This window comes from Phocoena sinus, chromosome 2 (genome assembly GCF_008692025.1).
Source record: "Phocoena sinus isolate mPhoSin1 chromosome 2, mPhoSin1.pri, whole genome shotgun sequence".
Lineage (NCBI taxonomy): Eukaryota > Metazoa > Chordata > Mammalia > Artiodactyla > Phocoenidae > Phocoena > Phocoena sinus.
The window spans coordinates 138999668-139019846 of record NC_045764.1 but is presented as its reverse complement, the minus strand read 5'-3'; positions in this window follow the sequence as shown (position 1 = coordinate 139019846).

The following is a 20179-nucleotide window of genomic DNA, read 5'->3' as shown; positions in this document are numbered from 1 at the left end:
TCACACAGCTACTGGGTCACTCAGATTTCAGTCCAGCTTCCGAAGTTGTACGGCCCCTGGGGATCAGTTTGGATTTCAGCCCCGCCGACACTTGTGGACAGCCTGCCAGTGCTTGAATTTTCCCAGAGCTCTTAGAGGTGGAGTTGTGCCCACTGTGAGCACTTTGAGAATGACGCTGGTATGGCAGGTCCCATCCCTCCCTTCAAGCATGCATATTAACAACGGGGCTTTAGTGTTGGACCCAGGCTCCTTCCTGCACACACCCCCAGTTGCAGCTTGGCTTGGACCACACTCCAGCCCCTTCAGGCTGTCTCTGCACAACCAACCCAAGTCCTCTCCCCGGGTCTGTCCTCTGAAGCTGAAGTTTTAGCACCCATCTGCAGAGCACACCAGCAGACCTGTGTCTCAAGCTGGGGAGCACAGGGCAGTGGCACGGACCCTCTGTGCTGGTCTCTCTGTCTTCTGCCTGCTGCATGCCAGCTGCTGTGCTCTCCTCTGAGCCTCTGAAGCTCCCTCTCTGTCCCAGCTGATTTCCCTGCTGGTAAAGAGGCTCCTAAGTGTGAGAGAACCTTTCCTCTTTCATAGCTTCCTCGCAGGGGCACAGGTCCCACTCCCATTTCCTTTATTTTTCTTCTGTCCTACCTGGTTACATGGTGATCTTTCTTGCAATTTTGGTTTTATGAGATCCTCTCCCAGCATTCAGCAGGTATTCTGTGAGAATTGTTCCACATGTACATATATTCTTGATGTGTTCGTGGGAGGAGGTGAGCTCCATGTCCTTCTATCTTTATCTGACCTCCCATAGCTTTTAAATATACTTTACATAAACTAAAAAATTAAAACCCACATTTATTAAAACCATATTTATTAACAAAAATAACAAATTTTTTCATTCTTGAAAATAATTATTAAACTATCTCATAAAATTGTCATTAGTAGCTTTACTGTGTATGTAAGAGAGCTAAGGCTCAGAGAGTTTAGATGCCTTGCCCAATGTCACACAGCTACTAACTAGTAGATTCAGGATTCAAACCCTAGTATGATTCCAAAGTCAATGTTTTTTCACTACAGCATGGCTTTTTTTTCTTTATTTCCTACAGAACCATTATCTGGGAGCTATCAGAAAGAAAGAAAACTCCCAATAATATTTGTTGGTTAATGAGCATATTTCATATAATTGTGAATTTAATCTTCAAGTGCAATTGGTCCAACAGTGTGCATTTATGATCTATGGCTCATACTGCCATTATGGTAACAATAAGATACATATGTATCAGAGCATGTCAATGCTATAGTCTATGAGTCACCTGTGATCACTACATCCTGGCATTTTCTTGCAGAAGCCAGTTCTCTTACAACCAATTCAAATGGAACTTTCTTTCTCATGGACAGATATTAATCCAGAGGATCCTTCTGGGGCATGGCTTTCCTACTGTCAGTTACCTATTTTGATATTGTACTATACTTATGCAAAATGTTATGGGCGGCTCAGTGAAGCACTGAATTTCTGTATACATGGCTCTGCAACTTCCCTGGATTTTATACTTATTTCAGAACAGAAGTTACAAAAACAATAAAAACTGGTTGGCACAAAACTGAATCCAGATCAGTTTTCTGAATATATTGCTACCTACTAAACATGGCTTTATGCTTTATGTTTTAGTTTCAAATAAGACCAATGAGCAATGCTTTTCATAGACGTAAGAGACCATTGAGGGGTTACAGTTATGAGAGGCTAGGTTTTACAAATGTTAAAATATTTGAATAAGATCTTGAAGAATATGTATTATTTGTCTTGACAGACTAGGACTACAAAGTTAAAATGGTTAAATAAGGGTGAAAGCAAGTGAAAAAAGGAGGAATTTAGTATGTTAGGTTAGCATATGAATGGACTAGTGGGATCATCTTTTTAGAGACCTGGATAGACAGGTCTGTTTCTAACCTTGTCTTTGAGAAGACATAGGAGAATGGGAAGACCAGTATATAGGGTGTCTGGAGGGGAAGTTCCCTGTTATATATAGAAAATATCTTCCCATCGTCTTTTCTACACTTAGGAAAAATAACAAAGCTGTAATGGTTACTAATGCCTGGGTTCAAACCCCAGCTTGCTCTTTACTGACTAACTTGTACAAGTTTTGACCTTTCTAAGTCTCAGTGTCTTTGTAAAACTGGGGTAATATTCCTCAAAGATCATTGTTACCATTAAATAACAATGAATTTTTGGAGAATCACCTAACAATAATCCAATAAATGATGATGACATTGATAATGACGATGATTCCTTTCTCCCACCAAAATACGTTTTTTATGATGGGAACACAGTATTTCAGAACTGAGGGCTTGCAATATAAACACATAGATCTCCTATAAATGTGAACTATGGCTAAAATAAAGGACTTACTGGGGTTCACTCTCCTTCTTTGGACCAGTCGCCTTGGTCTGTCTTCCCCAGACAGTACTCACATTCCTCTTAGGTATTGTCCTACTGTTGACCTGCTTGATCCTTCTAGGTAATGTAAGATGCTAACTCCTTCCTGTATAATGAGGTGTACGTTGCCACTTTTAATCAAGGTATTGGTTGGTAATCAGGAGTGCTTGAGATAATGAAACACAAACTGTATCTTGTAGTAGGGATTTGGCATGCTTCAAAGTCTGCTGGTAAGAATGTTAGGATTGTTTGTTCCTGGTAATATTAATAAAACTGACTTAAACCCAAGGGAATTTATTTCTGTAATATTAAGTAGCTCATAGGATCATCAGGAACACTGGAGAACTAGACTTAGAAACAGGCAGAAATAAAAGGACTGTAAGCAGCAGTCACAACCCCTAGTTACACCAGAGAGCCAATACAATGAGGCCACTGCTGCTCTTACACAGATCTTACCTGTTGTCACCCCTTGTGCTACTGTATGTGAAAGTCACTGCAGACATTGCTTCTGTTGCTGCTCCAGGCATTGGATATCTCTACCCAGCCACAAGAGCAGAAAATAATTCCATATTTAAAATCCTGTCAGTGCACATTGAAAACTCTAAGACTTTGATGAAAGAAATTGAGGAAGCCTCAAATAAATGGGAGAATATATCGTGCTGATGGATCAGAAGAATTAATATTGTAAAATGTCCATTCCACCCCAAAGCTATGTATAGTTTCAATGCAATCCCTACCAAAATTCCAATGACACTTTTTACAGAAATAAAAAAAGCAATCCTAAAATTCGTACAGAACCACAAAAGACCTGGAACAGCCAAAGCAATCCTGAGAAAGAAAAACAAAGATGGAGTTATCACACTTCCTGATTTCAAACTGTATATCAAAGCTATAGTAATTAAGGCAGTATGGTTCTGGCATAAAAATAGTCACTTAGATAAACGGAACAGAGTTGAACACCCAGAAATAAGCCCTCGCATATATGATCTAATATTGGACAAAGGAGCCAAGAATATAAAATGGGGAAAGGATAGTCAATATATGGTGTTGGGAAAACTGGATATCCACTTGCAGAATAATTAAACTGGACCTCTATCTTAACACTCACAAAAATTAACTAGAAATGGATTAAAATTTAAACATATAACCTGAAGCTGTAAAATTCCTAGAAGAAAAGGTAGGGGAAAACTCCTTGACACTGGTCTTGGAAATAATTTTTTTGGATTTGACACCAAAAGCACGAGCAACAAAAGCAAAAAATAAGTAAATAGGACTATATAAAAACTAAAAAATGCTTCTGTACAGCAAAAGAAACAATCAACAAAAAGAACAAGCAATCTACTGAATAGGAGAAAATATTTGCAAACCATCTGTCTGGTAAGGAGTTAATATCCAAAAAATATAAGGAACTCATGTAACTCAATGCAAAAAAAAAAAACTGATTAAAAAATGGGCAGAAGACCTGAATAGATATTTTCCGAAGAAGACGTATAGATGACCAACAGACACATGAAAAGATGCTGAACCTCTTTTATAATGAAAATGCAAATTTAAACCAGAATAAGATATCACCTCACATCTGTTAAAATGGCTATCATCAAAAAGACAAGAGATAAGTGTTGGCAAGAACCTAGAGAAAAGGGAATCCTTGTGCCCTTTTGGTGGGAATGTAAATGTGGTACAGCCACTATGGAAAACAGCATGGAGGTTTCTCAGAAAATTAAAAATAGAACTACCATATGACCCAGCATTCACACTTCTGGGTGTATATCCAAAGAAAGTGCAATCAGAATCTTAAAAAAGATGTATGCACTCCCCTGTTCATTGCAACATATTCACAGCAACAAAGATATGGAAACAACCTAAGTGTCCCTCTACAAGTGAATTGATAAAGAAGATGTGATATATATAATTAATAATATTAATATTATATGTAATATTATTCAGGCATGAGAAAGAAGGAAATCCTGTCATTTGTGATGATGTGGATGGACCTTTAGGGCATTATTCTAGGTGAACTAAGCCAGACAGAGACGGACAGATGATATGATCTCGCCTATATGCGGAATCTAAAAAATGTCGAACTTGTAGAAACAGGAGAATGGTGGTTGTCAGGGCTGAGGGGTGGGGGAAGCAGTTATTGGTCAAAGAATACAAACTTCCAGTTATAGGATAAATAAGTTCTGGGGATCTAATATACAACGTGGAGACTATAGTTAACAATACCATTTTATATACTTGAAAGTTGCTAAGAAAATAGATTTTAAGTGTTCTCACCACACACGCACACACAGAAGTAATTACATGAGGTGACTGAAGTGTTAACTAACCCTATTATGGTAATCATTTCACTTTATATGCGTGTATCAAATCATCACACTGTACACCTTAACCTTACAAAATATTATATCAATTATATCTCAAAGCTGGAAAAAATTAATTCTATCAGGATGTACAGACTAGTGCCCTAGTCTAGTGTTCAAGCACTAGCTACAAGGAAAACTGGCAGCATACTCTCTACCTTCTGTGGCTTCTATGGTGAAAAGCAGCCAGTACCTTCCACAAGATTCATAAGATAGAGAATTCTCTAAACCTAAAGAGAGGTAAGATGCTGGGAAACCTAAAGTTAGCAAATTTCCAACTAGGATGGTAGAAAGTGGAGGCCTATGAGAAAGTAACTCTTAAAGCTATGGCGTTATTAGTACTTACCCTTAGTTTCATCTACATGGTGAGTCTACTTGTCTTTACCTTGTTTCTTATAGTAATATCCCCTATTAGAAGTCTCATTATGATCTCAGCAGCAGAGTTGATAAACAAAATTCATGTATTTTTGTTGCTGAAGGTTAGATTCTCATTCTGTCTCTTTTAATTCACTGGTACTTGTGTAGAATGAAATATGAGGGGAAATTGACATAGGAACTAGTGGATGGAATCTTGTACACAAGAGTACACAAGAGCTGGGCTCAGATACCCTCTCTTTCACCATCTGGTTGTGTGATTGGCAACGTCATTTAATCTTTCTGGATCTCAGTTTCTTTCTCTATAAGGTGGGAATATTATCACTCAATTTGAAAAATTGGTCCAAAGATAAAAAGATAAAAATGTTTTTTAAAATTACTTGATATAATGCCTAACAGAAAATAAAATTCTAAATAAATAACAAATGGTAACCTTTTTGTTATTATTTTTTTCCTTTCTTAGACAGGCATTGGCTATAAGGGCATTAGTGTATCTGCAATGCCTAAAAATCTTTTCTTTGTATCTTTCATTTCTACCTCTTTCCATTGTTTGTCATGATAGCTACTGAGCTTGTTTTATAAGCTACTATAGTTGTAGTCAGTCATCCAGACAACTTATTCTTGTTGGACAGGGGCAAAACCACATCCCTAGCACCTGGGCGGTCTCTCTTTCTAGAAAAAGAAAACAACAGAAAAGGCAAGAAAATGAGTATTAGCAGTGGTGTATTTTGCAGCTCTGCTAGTGAGTAGCACATCAGTAGGACTGGACAGAACTAGCAATGCAGTCCCATTCAAACTGGTAACACTTCATCTAGAAAAATGCACTACACAAATCCTTGCACCTCTATCAAGTGTAACTGCATTTTTGGTAAGCTGAATGACAACCTGAAACATTCTTCTCTGATTAGCTAGGTAAACCTGCCCAGGGGAAATGAACTCACAGCAGCTTATTTTCTTAATAATATAGAGTAATATAAAGTCAACACATGTGTCACCAGAAGCATGGATTGAATAAAGATGTAAGAAAATTCTCCAGATGACCCTGCCCATTAAGATAACCTCAGGGCATAATACTTCGTCACGTACTTTTGAATTTAGGAAATAAATTTCACTTCCCCTATTTCTGCTAACAGCATTTGAGAGAATCAAGACAGTTTAGAATAAGCTCTGGCTTGTATAGACTTGAAAAGGAAATAAAATTGTTTGCTTTCAAGCACTTAAACATTAAATAGTAGCTCTTAGAAAATTTGCTAACTTGGGTCATGTTTACACTTCTATTGCCAACCCAAAGAATCAGTTCTTAGCATTAATTTAAGATTCTTTCATTCTTCACAGTCATTTCACCTCTAAGTAAGAGAGACGGTACTTAAAAACAAAAGGCGTATGAAAATGTGCTTTTGTATGAATTGTGGTCTGCAGTTGTAACAGGGTCTCTTACTCAACATGAAAATTGGAATTCTCAAAGCAAAGGATTTAATTAAACAAATAATTATATTTTGCAATAGGACTATAAAGGGAATCCTAATTAATGTGCTAATAGCTACTCCCTGTTTACAGGGCATTATCCCAGGTCATGAACTGTAACAAATATACATGAAAATTCATGTTCACAGAGCAGAGAGAGAATACATTCCGCTTCTAGAACTCTGCCTGTGAGACATTTCAATCAGAGAGATTGCATAAGAAGTGAGTCTTTGAAAGTTACTTTCCTGAAGTCTGAGCCTAGGATGAGTTATTCTTTATAAAATAATTTCCAGGCTACAGACATAACTCAGAAGTCATCTCCATTTCTCTTGGAATTAAAGAGTCCTGGAGGGGCTTCCCTGGTGGCGCAGTGGTTGAGAGTCCGCCTGCCGATGCGGGGGACACGGGTTCGTGCCCCGGTCTGGGAAGATCCCACATGCCGCGGAGCGGCTGGGCCCATGAGCCATGGCCGCTGAGCCTGCGCGTCCGGAGCCTGTCCTCCGCAACGGGAGAGGCCACAGCAGTGAGAGGCCCGCGTAACGCATAAAAAAAAAAAAAGAGTCCTGGAATCTCACTTCTTAGGGACCCTAGAGGTCAGCTAGTCCATTTCATATCCTATATATGCATCTTTGAAAAATCATTGTTTAATTACCTGGATCTATCCAGGGTTAGGCATCTCAGTAGCTCTTAGAGCAAACTTTCCCAGTATGGCTCGCTAATCATTAACATGTTTTGTTTTAAATTATTTTCTTGAAATTTAGTATGGTTTTCTACATTCTAGCTTCTGAAGCCACTAGAAGTAGTACAAATTCTTTTACCCATGATAGCTCTTCAACTTTAAATTGATATCAGTAAACATGCCTGGGTTGGATGATGTGCTGGATTAGGTAATTCTAACCAATATGTTGGATTAGGTAATTCTGACCAAACTTGCCACTGAAAACAGTTAAACATTTTGAGGGAAAGGGTAAAACCTTTTCCAAAATACATCAATATGACCAGACCAGAGGTTGAGGACTTGGAGAGGTAAAAAGAAAAGGTACTTGGCAACTTTTGTCCTAGAGTCACTTGTCTATGCATAAGAGACACTTGAGACACTGAGCTGTGCTTCTGGGGACCTCAAAGTTATAGGGAAACAAAACTTACCAATGGTGTAGATTCTGATAAATGTCTCTGTTTGGTCCTGAAGAACTATCCTGTAAGAATAAGCATGGACTGGGAATAAACAAGCCCCAGAATGGTATACAGCCAAGATTCACGTCATCCAAGTGATCTAAACAGTCTTAAAAATTAGATTTGTAGTGAGATGGTTCTGGACTGCTAGTGCCCCCAAGCATCAAATGAAAATATTTGATGAAGGAAATGAAAAATATTCCCTGGGAGAAAATATTATCATCTTAGAAATCAAATTATTTCTACAAATAATTTTTCAAATACAGCATCCAATGACTAATTAAAAATAACTAGCACATGAGGAGATAAGATAACATGAGAAAGAAACATAAGATAGACAACAGAAATATACAGGTTAGGGTATCTGGGGTCTCTGGAGAAATAGAACCAATAGGATATGTACACATATCCTACTGGTTCTCTCCTCTTATATATACAATAAGAGGAGATTTGTTATAGGAGTTGGCTCACATGGTTATGGAGGCTGAGAAGTCCCACAGTCTGCCATCTGCAAGCTGGAGAACCAGGAAAGCCAGAAGTGTAATTCAGTTCAAGTCTGAAGTCTGAAAATAAGGGGCTGATGGTGTAAATCCCAGGCTAAGTCCGAAAGCCCAAGAACTAGGAGCACCAATGTCTGAGAACAGGAGAAGATGGATGTCTCAGCTCAAGCAGAGAGAGCAGATTTGTCCTTCCTCCACCTTTCTGTTCTATTCAAGCCCTCAACAGATTGAATGGTGCCCTCTCACACTGGGGAGGACCACCTGTTTGTTTGATTAGCAATTCAAAATCTAATTTCTTCCAAAATACCCTCACAGACACACCCAGAGATAATGTTTTACCCACTATCTGGACATCCAGTAGCCCAGTCATAAAATTAACCACCACAATTAGAGATACTGGAATTATCAGGCAAGGATTATAAAACAAGCACTCTTACTATACACATGTAGATAAAAGCAAAGTTTAAAAGTTTTGACAGGGAAATAGAAACTATAAAAAGTGATACATTTTTTAAGAGAAACAAAAATCTAGAACTGTAAAAACAGAACATTAAAATAGTTATAACAATATCCCTTATGTTCACGAAGGTAAAGAAAATTATAAACATGTTAAAGAAGGATATGAGATAATAAAGATTCAAATAAAACTTCTAGAAATGAAATATCCATGTTTTGACTCCTTGGTTCCCCCACCTAAGTATTTTCCTATGAAGAACGCAGCACCATGTAGAGGTTTATAATGCTTATGCTACATCCTGAAGGATGGCATCCCAGCCTTTCAGAGTGTTACCTCTGAGCTGATAATACAGCTATGCTTTTGAAAGGCCTTTATAGAGCTCTAGGAGATTTGCTCCTACTGGGTTGTGTAGTATGTGGTATAAACAGTGGACCCTATGATGGATGTGATCCTACGATGGCCAACTCCCGCATCTCCTTTTCTGTAAAGTGGGTCCCTTGATTGGACGCTGTGCTTTGTAGATTCTATGCCTGTGAACAAGGCATTCTGTAAACCCCTAGCTATTAATACTGGCTGAGGCTTTGTGGATGGGAAAGGAAAACATATATCTAGAGTACTTATCTATTCCTATTAAGATGAACCATTGGTCTTTCTGGGATGGAAGAAGCCCAATGTAGTCAATTTGTACCAAGTTGTCAGTTGGTCTCCTTCAGGAATTTTTTTTTTGCGGTATGCGGGCCTCTCACTGTTGTGGCCTCTCCCATTGTGGAGACGAGGCTCCAGACGCGCAGGCTCAGCGGCCATGGCTCACGGGCCCAGCCGCTCCACGGCATGTGGGATCTTCCCGGACCGGGACACGAACCCGTGTCCCCTGCATTGGCAGGCGGACTCTCAACCACTGTGCCACCAGGGAAGCCCTCCTTCAGGAATTTTGCCATACTGGAGGGTCGGCATTGGTCTCTGTTAATAACAGGTAGAATATTCAGAGGCATCAGTAGCTGGATTTGCTTTGTTAAGAGAAGTCCTTACTGTTGGCTCCATACACAGCCTCTGTCTCTGCTATCATGGCTACTGCTTAAGTGTGCCAATAGTGGCAGTTCTTATGTGACCAATAACAAAAGCTAACTAACAACAGTCATCTAGGATATTGATAACATGGTTGCCCAGTGTGTCTTCAGTGGTAGATGCTTTCTGGTGGATGTTGATAACTTAGAGCCCAGTCCCATCTGTTCACCCACATACCTCTACAGCAGAACTTCTTGTCTCTGTTCATCTAGTCTTTTCCCTTCCAGGTCTCTGACCATTCAGCCAGGCCATTGGCTACTGACCAGAAATCTGTTTGCATTCTCATATAGGGCCACTTATTCCACACAAAGTGAATGACCAGGTGTACACTTTGTGGCTCTGTCCTCTGGAGAGATTTTCATTTCCAGTCTTTCAAGACCACCCCTGAAGGTGGCTTTAATGCAGTCACTGTCCATTTTTACTTTGTACCCCTTAATAAGCCAACTTACTCTAAACTAAGCTTGACCGAGGATATAAATTGGGGAAGGGGTTTTGGTCCATCTGTGTGATATGGGAGCCTGGATACCTATTTATTTAGTTTACTCATGCTCTCTGGTCCTCTTTGGGCTCAATTTGAGGTGTAAATTTCCATCTTGTGAAAAACTGCTGCCAGGGCTATATAATTTTATGATTTGGGGGGGGGGTATCTAAGAGACCCAGCTCATGATGGGCAGTCTCATGGTCAACGGTTTTATCTCTACTAGAGCCAAACTCACATACCAGGAACTGTTCCTTAAAAGGTGTATAATTCTCTTTCTCCAGAATCCTAATGGCCTTAGCACCTCAGGGGGAAAACTGCTGTTTTGCAGGGAGAGGTCTCAGTAGTCATTTCTAGTGGAGGAGAACTACTAGCTCTTACTAAAAAAGGGTGGAACCCCTCTGTAAGCCCTGTGGGTTCTACAAGCCAACCTCCTCAGGGACATCCACCCAAATATTCCCATCCCATGTTTCAGGGTTCCAGGTTTTCTCAAACAGGACCCTACTCTTCTGTATTCTCCCATGGGACACAGTCTCCTACTGGGTCTTCTGGTTTCACAGTTTATTCACCCCAGCATGCCCATGTCCCTCAGCGACTTTACTCTTTCCTTCACTATCTGACAGGGTAACTCATTCATCTCCACTTTGGCCTTTGCTTTTTTCAGGCTTTTATTGGGTTGGCCAAGAGGTTCATTCATTTTTTTCTGTGAGCTGGCTCTAGTAGCGCTTAGTTGCCTTTAACTTCATTCAAAACAATTTTGTTAGTTTGTATTGTGACAGCTGTCGTATCAGCGTGCATTTAAAAAAGAAACATCAAAATTGGTGAATTTTTGTGTAGCCCTTTTAATATTGAAGATGGAAGAAAAAAAGCAACACTTTCGGCATATTATGCTTTATTATTTCCAGAAAGGTAAAAGTGCAACTGAAATGCAAAAAAACATTTGTGCAGTGTATGGAGAAGGTGTTGTGTCTGATCGAATGTGTTAAAAGTGGTTTGCGAAGTTTCATGCAGGAGATTTCTCGCTGGACATTGCTCCACCATTGGGTAGAGCAGTTGATAGTGATCAATTCAAGACATTAACTGAGAACAATCAACATTATATCACGTGGGAGATAGCTGACATACTCAAAATATCCAAATCAAGTGTTGAAAATCATTTGTACCAGCTTGGTTATGTGAATCTCTTTGATGTTTGGGTTCCCCATAAGTTAAGCGGAAAAAAACCCTCTTGACCATTTTTCCACACGCAATTTTCTACTGAAACATAATGAAAATGTTCCGTTTTTAAAACAAATTGTGACGGGCAATGAAAATTGGATACTGTACGATAGTGTGGAAGAGAAGAGATGGTGGGGCAAGTGAAATGAACTACCAACAACCACACCAAAGGCTGATCTTCATCCAAAGAAGGGATGTTGTGTATATGGTGGGATTGGACGGGAGTCCTCTATTATGAGCTCCTTCCGGAAGACCAAACAATTAATTCCAAGTACTGCTCCCGATTAAACCAACTGAAAGCGGCAGTCGATGAAAAGCGTCCAGAATTAGTCAACGGAAAATGCATAATCTTCCATCAGGATAAAGCAAGACCGCATGTTTCTTTGATGACCAGGCAAAAACTTACAGCTTAGCTGGGAAGTTTTGATTCATCCGCCATATTCACCAGACATTGCATCTTTGGATTTTCATTCATTTTGGTCTTTACAAAATTCTCTTAATGGAAGAAATTTCAATTCCTTGGAAGACTGTAAAAGGCACCTGGAACAGTTCTTTGCTCAAAAAGATAAAAAGTTTTGGGAAGATGGAATTATGAAGTTGCCTGGAAAATGGTAGAAGAAAGTGGAACAAAGGGGTGAATATGTTGTTTCATAAAGTTCTTGGTGAAAATGAAAAATGTCTTCTATTTTTACTTAAAAACCAAAGGCACTTTCAGGCCAACCAAATAACAGCCACCTTAACAATGAGTTTGCTTAATCCCCTGTGATCCCTGCCCATTCGATACCTTGAGAAAGTGCCTCAAAGTCAATTCTTGCTTTATACCATATTACACTCTGGATTTGTTGACGAAGGTCCCTCAAAATCCAATCCCAAGGGTACTCACTTGGATCCTTCCAGTGTATACTACTTAATTCTTACACTCTCTTTTGGCATATAGTTGTGGTTTTTTCCCCCTCCTTTACCAGTCTCAGTACAACTCCAGCATTGTTATGCTGGGATTTAATGCAATTATTGTCCTAGCTATCAGGAGAGCAGATGGGGGTAGCACCTCAGGGGGAAAACTGCTGTTTTGCAGGGAGAGGTCTCAGTAGTCCTTTCTAATGGAGGAGAAATACTAGCTCTTACTAAAAAAGGGTGGAACCCCTCTGTAAGCCCCGTGGGTTCTACAAGCCAACCTCCTCAGGGACATCCACCCAAATATTCCCATCCCATGTTTCAGGGTTCCAGGTTTTCTCAAACAGGACCCTACTCTTGGCATCTCAGATCCACCTTGACTGAGGATTCAAATGTATTTGTTTTGTCATTCAATCAGATCTTCAGTCTGCTACTCAGAAGTGTCTGCTCTTCTACCAGAGAAGACAACATCTTCTTTGTAGGCTACCAAAGAGGCTTTCTTTTTAGAGATGAACTGCTTGTTAATGGCCCTCTGTTTCTCATCTCTCTACAGAGGAACATTGTAATAAACAACCAAGTCTGATTATTGTTATTATAGGCATCTCCCACTGCCTTGCCCAGTGCCCTCCTCTCGCATAGCTTTCAAATGCCTGAATCATCTCACCTGCAAAAGCTTGGAAAACGCATTAGCCCTCCACTAGGACGTTTTCCTAGGTAACCACCTGTGAAATCTTTAGCAATTGAACTGCCTGCTTGTGCTAGAAATATCCATATTCCATTTAGTATGATGTCCTCTTCACCCACTGGACATTGAGTGGCCTTAGCAACATAGTTGGGAATCTAGAGGAGCAGTAGTTGGGGCCATCAGTCAGTCATGCTCCTTGTGGCAGCATAACTGACTGGTGTGTTTACATGGCTAGAGCACAAGATAATATATGATCTTGTTTGAATATATCCTATTATCATTACCATTGCCACAGGATATAAACTGCCCTAGTTCAGTTTAGAGTTTGTAAGTATTCTTTTATGATCTGTTTATCTACAGTGGGCTTTAATCTCCTCCACGTAAATTTTTTTGGTTAACATTTCAAAATGGAGACCACTCTTTAAGAAGAAAAAAATATTGTTTTGTCTCCTTATTCATTAACTGTCACCTATCCTACTCCCTTACCTGTCTTTATTTCAGAGAAAGCACATGGCTACTCTGACATTGCATCATAGTGACATTGTTCTTCTCTCAGATAGATAGATAGACATTTTTTGAAAATAGCAATGAGTCTTTGAGGGTTGAGGGAAGAGAAGGAAAGATGACTGTGTGACTTGGCTATCAAAGTCTTAAATCTTCTTTTGGAGGAAATCTTCTTAATCCTCACATAGGCTAGTAGAACTATCATAGAGTCAATGTCAAAATAAAATAAAGGTAATTCCATTCAGTGGTCAGACCATCTATCATTCAACCCTACAAAGTTAACAAAAGAAACTGGAGTAACCAGAAAAAGCCAGGAAAAAATTTTTAAATGAAGACAAAGTGGGGGAATGAAAGCAAAAGCTTGAGTGTTTTTAGGTGATAAATTTTCCTCGTCAAAAGAAACGTTTAACTTTATAAGAGCATGCCACAATACATTATTCACTATGGATGGCAGGGTCCAAGAACTTGGGAGCAATTACATTTTCCTCAGAGTGGATTTATATGTATAATTTAATATAGGAAGCCAACATTGGATATTTTTAAATTCTATTAAAAATTTTAGAATATCAGAACTTATACCAGTCTAATATAGCCATGTTTTATGATATTTCACATTTAGTTTTAACTAATCTTTGCTTTACTTCTGCAGTATTGTTTATCTCAAGGTTTAAGGGTCTTTTAAACTTAACTTTCAGATGCCAGTTGTTTAAGGCAATTTACTGTCTTTTTTGTTCTTGTTTTAATATTGGCTCTGTGTGGTGGGGATGGTTGAACAATTTGATCAGCAGATCATTCTAAGTCGATTTCTGTATGGACAGTAACCACTTTTAAATTAGAAATTTAATACTCTGAAAAAAAGAAAAATAGAATTAGGATCTATGGGTACTGATGTCTTATTTAACAAAATTTCTCAAAAGAAGTTGGCTAATTCAAAAGAGTGATGTTTCCAGATGTCTGAAATGTTCGCATATTCTGTTGAGACTATCATACTTCCTCATAGTGTTTTACACAACTCTTTCCTTCTCTGATGAACAGGTTTTAAAGCACATTAACCCACTCTTAAAGGTTAAACCCATTAGAAAAGTATAGCTTGCCTCAATTCCTCATGTCACACAAAAGGCCAACAGGGTGGACTGAGTGTGGAATCCTCCCCAGAGAACCTCATGAAGTCTGGACCAAAAGGAAGATTAAAATAGCTAAAACTGATGCTAAGCAATTTTTTTTTTTTTTTTTTTGCGGTATGCAGGCCTCTCACTGTTGTGGCCTCTCCCGTTGTGGAGCACAGGCTGCGGACGCGCAGGCTCAGCGGCCATGGCTCACGGGCCCAGCCGCTCCACGGCATGTGGGATCTTCCCGGAACGGGGCACGAACCCGTGTCCCCTGCATCGGCAGGCGGACTCTCAACCACTGCCACCAGGGAAGCCCTAAGCAATTATTATAATAGTCTTTCACAGCTTGTGAGCTAAATTCTTAGTAGGTAAGGTCCATGGTGTATGCTTATCCTACACAATTTCTGGTTGATCTAGAATTGGTTTTAAAGGGAGCTGTGAATCTTGGTGGGTATTTTTAGTAGCATTTCTGTCTATTCTAACAAGACCAAAGTCACTTAAACTGTGTAGAGTTGGTTGTTAATTTTGGAGAGCAGAAAGTTTTTTCCTCTGGGCTGGGCTTACCCTAAAATCTAGTATCTCCCAAGAGTATACTCCTAGACATACACAAAAAAATAGGAAAAATAGCATGCATTTCTCAGTGTGAGCCACTCCTACGAGGAGCACTTTCTATTTGAGGTGTGTCGTTGTGTCCCTTTTTTAAACAAAGGGCAGCAAAATGCAGTGATGTGGCATGGGTTTGCCTCGTTAACTGGCATTTGTTTAAAAAACTTAAAGTAAATCAATCTTCACGTGAAAATACTTTCTGTGTACCTTAGGTCCCTGTTGGGTGATCTGCACTACTTAATGTTTAATATTTGCTGCCATATCACTGAGTTAATATGTTTCATTGTATAGAAGTACAAACTTACTTTAGAAGGTAAAAAGGAATCATTCGGTTGGGCTAGACAAGTCAGAGGGGCCAGCAGTGAATTTACCCAGGTGGTAGCAAGAACCCAGGGATTAACATATTATGTAATGAGGTGTGTTCCCTCCTGTGCTCTTGGAAACTTGTTGCTAAGCAATACCCGCTACAGCTGTGTAAAAGATATGAAAACATAATTCAGTTATGGAAACAATAAAAGCCCTTACCGTTTTCAAAGGAGGTTGCAATAATACAGAATTTCAGGCCGACACCATTCTAGAGCTCACACGAGGGCTGCAGAGCAGCAGCAAACTATTCAGATTTATGAAGGGGTGGTGTGAGATTAGCAAGAACTTGATGTAAAATCAAGTTAAGTTTCATTGCCATCCATCACTCCCCTGGAGCACGACAACAACCATGAGCACAGTAACATTACAGAGAACCACACATACATAAGAGATTTATTTCACCAATATAATGCTATTAGATCAAAACCTGGTTTAAAGTTCACTGTTTGTAGATAAGATATTTCATTCACATAAAATTGTTTCTAAAGTTAACAGGCATTTTCCATGAAAAAAACAATATTAAAGACATCAAATATGTTCAACATTTCAACTTTACATACATAAATGTATTTCTTTTAAACAACAAATATTTTTGGCACAGGACTCAAAATTACTAGAATTCTGAGTTAATGCTTAAGATCAGTGTTTTCAAAAGGGGGTATACTTGGTTTGTATAATTAAGTGATTTGGAGGCTGAGCTGTGGATTCCCTTTAATGTATTTATAATATCATAAGTTCTAACTAAGGGTGATGAGTTTATAAAGAGAAATTAGTCCCTGAAGGGTGATATACTGGTGTTTATAGTCATGCAGGGTCTATCTGAATTGTGTTGAGAGACTATGAGGCATGCCATAGAGATGAAGGGCATTCTCACCTTGTCCTGTTGCTCAGATTTAAACACAGCCTCCTAGATTCCTGAATGTTGAGGTTCTCTCGAAATGGGAATGGTCTGTTTGTAATGTTATATATGCTTTACACATTGACTGTAGCATTTCTGTCTATTCTGTCCTTCCCTCCTTCCCTTTCCTTCCCTTCCCTTCCCTTCCCTTTCCTTCCCTTTCCTTCCCTTTCCTTCCCTTCCTTCCCTTCCTTCCCTTCCCTTCCTTTCTTCCTTCCTACTTTTTCCTTCTTCCCTTCATTCTTTCCCTTTCTTTATCTTCTTTCTCTTTTTCCTTTCCTTTCATTGCCTTCCTTCTCTCTTCCTTCCTTTCTTATCCCTACATGTAAGCCTGTCCTTTGTTAGCGTTATTAACGGTTTCGGATCTCTAGAATACTACTATTCTCAGAAAGGGAACTACTGTCTGAACTATTCTAGAAATTTTTGATGAGTGTCTTAACTCTATCAGGATAATAATTTGACAAAATAACAGTTGTGCTTCTGTACTTCTACCCGCAAGCATCCTTTATTTATGTGGGAAAACGTGACATTGCCATTTGTCTCAGGGGAGAGTTGTTAGGATTATATACTTCTGGCACCTATAATAACTTTTAGGAAGAAAAGTAGATCAGTCAGCACCATACCCTTCACCCAGACTAGATAGAGATCTCTGAGCTGGGAAAGGGTGAAGTAGAGTTCACTTTGAAGTTTTCCCTCACTTCCTTGGGAGAGTTTTGATGGAAGGAAACACAGGAAAAAAGCCCCTAAGATCTGAAAGTGGAGGAGGCCTATGTCTCTCCAGGCCCATTGGATCTCTGGTAAAAAAGGAGTCTCACGAAAGTCTCTCACATCTTGAGGACGATCAAATGGCTGCCGTGTTTTTAAGGGAAGAGTGAGACCTCACTGACATAGGTGTCTCCTACTGCTTCAGCAAGACATGGGCGTGCAGTGAAACCTTTTCTGTACTCCTGGGAAAGACACAGACGGGCTTAGAGAGAACCAGGAATTCTGAAGAATCTGGTGATCATGTCTAAGAGGGAGCAGAGTGACATACATAACCTTATGGCCAGAGGCTAGGTGAGACTCAGGGAGATTCCACAGGGATAGAGGGTATTGAATGGAATCCATGACCGATGGTTGTGCTCCTCAGTGGGGGCCAGTGAGCACACAGTGCCCAGCCAAGGACAAAGACAACGAGTACCTCTGCAGCTGAAGGAGATATATAGCCCCTTTGAAGGCCAGTGCCTTTAAGAACATGTAAAAATACTTAACATTTTGGTCAAGCAATTTAAAGCTTTTATTTTCACATTCTACTTAAAACTTCCTCTCCCCTATATCCTCCCACACCTGGTCAAAACTTCTATCAAGAGAGAGGGATGGGATCTATTTTATTATCTTCCTCAAATCCCTGGGTTTTGAAGTAGAAGGGAAGCATGATGTAGGTCAGGGCCAGCTCCTCTTCCTTCCTGCCTTCCTTCCTTCCTTCCCTTCCCTTCCCTTCCTTTCTTCCTTCCTACATTTTCCTTCTTCCCTTCATTCTTTCCCTTTCTTTATCTTCTTTCTCTTTTTCCTTTCCTTTCATTGCCTTCCTTCTCTCTTCCTTTCTTTCAATAACTTCTTTATTGTTACATTTAATAAAAGTGATCACATGTCTTGTTTTGCTAGGACAGTCCTGGGTTATGCCTGCTGTCTTCATGTAATAGTGCCCACCTACTTTACTATCAAAGGTGTATAAGTTTGGATCACTAATTACATAGTCATCCTAAGTGATACATATAAAGAAAAGTGAAAAAAACATAAACGCATGAATCTGAACAATTCCAAGGTAACAATTGTGTAGCTCCCACACAAGTCAAGAAATAGAACATTGCCAATATTTGGGAAACTTTCTTCAATTCTTCTCCAAATCACTACAAAATGTAACCACCATCCTTATTTCCAACACTCTATTTATGCTTGTTTTAAATTTTTTTATAAATCTGTTCGTTTATGATGTTCATTAATGTTGCTGAGTACTGTTAGAAAGTATCCATTTTCACTGTGATATAATAGTCCATTTGATTATACCATTGTTTTTTTTGTTTGTTTGTTTTAAAACATCTTTATTGGGGTATAATTGCTTTACAATGGTGTGTTAGTTTCTGCTTTATAACAAAGTGAATCAGCTATACATATACATATGCTCCCATATGTCTTCCCTCTTGCATCTCCCTCCCTCCCACTCTCCCCATCCCACCCCTCCAGGCTGTCACAAACCCCCGAGCTAATATCCCTGTGCCTTGCGGCTGCTTCCCCCTAGCTATCTACCTTACTACGTTTGTTAGCGTGTATATGTCCATGACTCTCTCTCGCCCTGTCAAAACTCACCCTTCCCCCACCCCATATCCTCAAGTCCGTTCTCCAGTAGGTCTGCGTCTTTATTCCTGTCTTACCCCTAGGTTCTTCATGACATTTTTTTCCCTTAAATTCCATATATATGTGTTAGCATATGGTATTTGTCTTTTTCTTTCTGACTTACTTCACTCTGTATGACAGACTCCAGGTCTATCCATCTCATTACAAATAGCTCAATTTCATTTCTTTTTAAGGCTGAGTAATATTCCATTGTGTATATGTGCCACATCTTCTTTATCCATTCGTCCGATGATGGGCGCTTAGGTTGTTTCCATCTCTGGGCTATTGTAAATAGAGCTGCAATGAACATTTTGGTACATGACTCTTTTTGAATTTTGAATTTTTGAATTTTCTCGGGATATGCCCAGTAGTGGGATTGCTGGGTCATATGGTAATTCTATTTGTAGTTTTTTAAGGAACCTCCATACTGTTCTCCATAGTGGCTGAACCAATTCACATTCCCACCAGCAGTGCAAGAGTGTCCCCTTTTCTCCACACCCTCTCCAGCATTTATTGTTTCTAGATTTTTTGATGATGGCCATTCTGACTGGTGTGAGATGATATCTCATTGTAGTTTTGATTTGCATTTCTCTAATGATTAATGATGTTGAGCATTCTTTCATGTGTTTGTTGGCATTCTGTATATCTTCTTTGGAGAAATGTCTATTTAGGTCTTCTGCCCATTTTTGGATGGGGTTGTTTGTTTTTTTGTTATTGAGCTGCATGAGCTGCTTGTAAATTTTGGAGATTAATCCTTTGTCAGTTGCTTCATTTGCAAATGTTTTCTCCCATTCTGAGGGTTGTCTTTTGGTCTTGATTATCGGTTCCTTTGCTGTGCAAAAGCTTTGAAGTTTCATTAGGTCCCATTTGTTTATTTTTGTTTTTATTTCCATTACTCTAGGAGGTGGGTCAGAAAGGATCTTGCTGTGATTTATGTCATAGAGTGTTCTTCCTATGTTTTCCTCTAAAAGTTTGATAGTTTCTGGCCTTACATTTAGGTCTTTAATCCATTTTGAGCTTATTTTTGTGTATGGTGTTAGGGAGTGATCTAATCTCATACTTTTACATGTACCTGTCCAGTTTTCCCAGCACCATTTATTGAAGAGGCTGTCCTTTCTCCACTGTACATTCCTGCCTCCTTTATCAAAGATAAGGTGTCCATATGTGCGTGGGTTTATCTCTGGACTTTCTATCCTATTCCACTGATCTTTCAGTTTTTGTGC